General features: G+C 43.2%; 1 non-coding gene across 1 annotated transcript; it reads left to right on the top strand.

Annotated features, from left to right (window-relative positions):
- Positions 1-1073: 1073 nt before the first annotated feature.
- On the top strand, positions 1074-1136 carry LOC136321123 (U7 small nuclear RNA). The gene has a single exon (XR_010728417.1). It is a non-coding gene; the product is annotated as a U7 small nuclear RNA (small nuclear RNA).
- The last annotated feature ends 1594 nt before the right edge of the window (positions 1137-2730 follow it).

Genomic DNA, 2730 nt, shown 5'->3' with positions numbered 1-2730 from the left:
TTAGTTTGCTATGACCTCGTTCACATGCGTATTCTGTAACGTCACCAGTGTATATGTGACATAAATTCACCTTCTAGGCAGAAAACACCAAGACACTTTGTCTTGGTATTCTTTCTCAGGCCTGTTTCAGAAAAATAGACTACAATTTTAACAGATTATTGAAGTAAAGTGTGAATCTTGTTTCTCCAATACCCCGAATGTTTCTTGTAGAAAGCTTAAATATGGTATTTCCTGAAAAGATGGAAAGTGATCTCTCATTAACAAAAGATATTTCAGCTTCTTCCAAAAAGGTCATCAGAGTCAAAATGTCTGAATGATCATCCTCTTCATTGGTACAAATGCATGGAACTCAATCAGCTCTAGGTTTTCTCTCAAGCACTATTTAAGTGGCTAAGGGTGTTTTTCATAAGGAGGGCCTCAGAGCTCCTTGTGTGATTGCCCCAGTGATAAAGGATGATGCAAATTAGATGGAGTGTTTGCATTTCCATGACACTAGCAACTAGTGAATGCACAGCCATTCTACCATGACTGGTTTGGTTGACTTGTCATTTTAATGAATGAGGAAACAGTTGATGAACAATTCTGTGCCAAGCTACGGTGGTGCGGAATTCAATAATGGGCTTTGTATGTTTAAAGCAAGGGGAACTTGTATAAATGGGCCAGCTGGATACTGGCGTTCCCAGTACTGTGCTGTAGAGCAGACAGTGTGATTTTGTTACTTAGACTTACAGCTGTTACAGCTGTGACTTATGCAAGTGACTTTTTGCTTGACATTAGGTTTTCTGGTCTTTTCTGAAGAAACTTCTTTTTCTTTTTTTTAATGTTATTTTTATTTTTTAGATTTTATTTATTCATTTTTTAGATTTTATTTATTCATTTTTTAGAGAGAGGGGACAGAGAGAGACAGAGAGAGAGAAGAGGGGGAGGAGCAGAAAGCATCAACTCCCATATGTGCTTGACCAGGCAAGCCCGGGGTTTCAAACTGGTGACCTCAGTGTTCCAGGTTGACGCTTTACCCACTGCGCAACCGCAGGTCAGGCAACACTTCTTTTTCTTTTGAAAAGGAATAGGAATAGTGCTTACAGCTCTTTTTGAATTTGTCTAGTAGGTCTTCTGGTGTTTGCCGGAAGGCCCCTAAAAAAAAAAGAAAAGAAAAGGAATAGGAATAAAAAGTGAAAGAGTCCTTTACCCTCCTGAAATATTTCTTGAGTATCAAAGTTTTTCCCCTTGATCACACAACACAGACTAACATAAAATAATTTAGAATCATTACCAATTCTGAGGTTTTACATAATGAGATATGTCATGTAGAAAAAGATCTTTTGAAATAACCAACTTTTTGTGTTTGGTTAGCGTTCAATGTGCTAGACATGTTCAGGAGTTGCTAAGTTCAAATGCTTGGCAAAACTCTTATCATCATTCTACTGTTTCTTCACACATTAACCGCTGTGATTCAAATATTTTTTTTTCTTCCTGAAGTGAGAAGCAGGGAGGCAGAGAGACAGACTCCCGCATATGCCCAACCAGAATCCACCCGGCATGCCCACTAGGGGGTGATGCTCTGCCCATCTGGGGCGTTGTTCCTTTGCAACCTGAGCCATTCTAGTGCCTTAGGTGGAGGCCATGGAGCCATCCTCAGCACACGGGCCAACTTTACTCCAGTGTAGCCTTGGCTGCATGAGCAGAAGAAAGAGAGAGAGAAAGGAGAGGTGAAAGGGTGGAGAAGCAGATGGGCACGTCTCCTGTGTGCCCTGGCTGGGAATCGAACCTGGGACTTCTACATGCCAGGCCGACACTCTACCACTGAGCCAACTGGCCAGGGCCTATAATACAATTCTTAATAAAATTAACAAGCATTGACCTGTGGTGGCGCAGTGGATAAAGTGTCGACCTGGAAATGCTGAGGTCGCCGGTTCGAAACCCTGGGCTTGCCTGGTCAAGGCACATATGGGAGTTGATGCTTCCTGCTCCTCCCCCCCTTCTCTCTCTCTGTCTCTCCCTCTCCTCTCTAAATAAATAAATAAATAAATAAATAAATAAATAAATAAATAAAAATTAACAAAAAAATTAACAAGCATCAAAGATAATGTAACAGAACCAGCATATTAGGACCACTTTCTTAACTCCTACCAATGTCCCTACTCTAGTCCACTCCACCCAGGATTCCATGAAAGCCACAGCAAGGGGTATCACCACAGATGTTTAGACAGTGTGAACTGAGTGTCATGAGGAGTAGCTCGGGAAAACGTCATCGTGATGGTGACTGCAGACAGGGAAGGGCTGACTGCACAGCTGTGTCAGTCAGAGGAGATTCTGTGTTGGGACTGAATCTCTCTGTCCTGTCAATCTCTACCCCAAGGCACTGAGAACCCCATAATGCTGGGTTTCTGCACAAGCCCCGAATTCCTCCCGTTCAGGGCCTTCTCCCCTGGTTCATTCACAACCACATTTACTGACTCCATGTGGTTTGTGCTGCTTCTTCTCCAAGGGCCAGATCCATTGCCCCTGAATAGTCTGGTGCCTCCTGTGTGGGCTCGAGCTCAGTGGGGCAGGCTCCTGTACCTGGCCATCCGTGCATCCCATCTCACTCAGGGTTAGAGACCCTCTGCCTCTGCACAACCCTTGATCACTGGTTTCCATTCTCTGGTCCCCTTCAAGGGCTTTCATCTTCTCCTTAAGAAGATTGTAGTTTATATTTCCAAAGGTGTGCACAAATACTGTGCTCATGTT

The sequence above is a fragment of the Saccopteryx bilineata genome, chromosome 1 (assembly GCF_036850765.1).
Source record: "Saccopteryx bilineata isolate mSacBil1 chromosome 1, mSacBil1_pri_phased_curated, whole genome shotgun sequence".
In the NCBI taxonomy this organism is placed as follows: Eukaryota; Metazoa; Chordata; class Mammalia; order Chiroptera; family Emballonuridae; genus Saccopteryx; species Saccopteryx bilineata.
The sequence above is the reverse complement of the archived record's forward strand: the minus strand, read 5'-3'. Positions and strand labels throughout refer to the sequence as shown.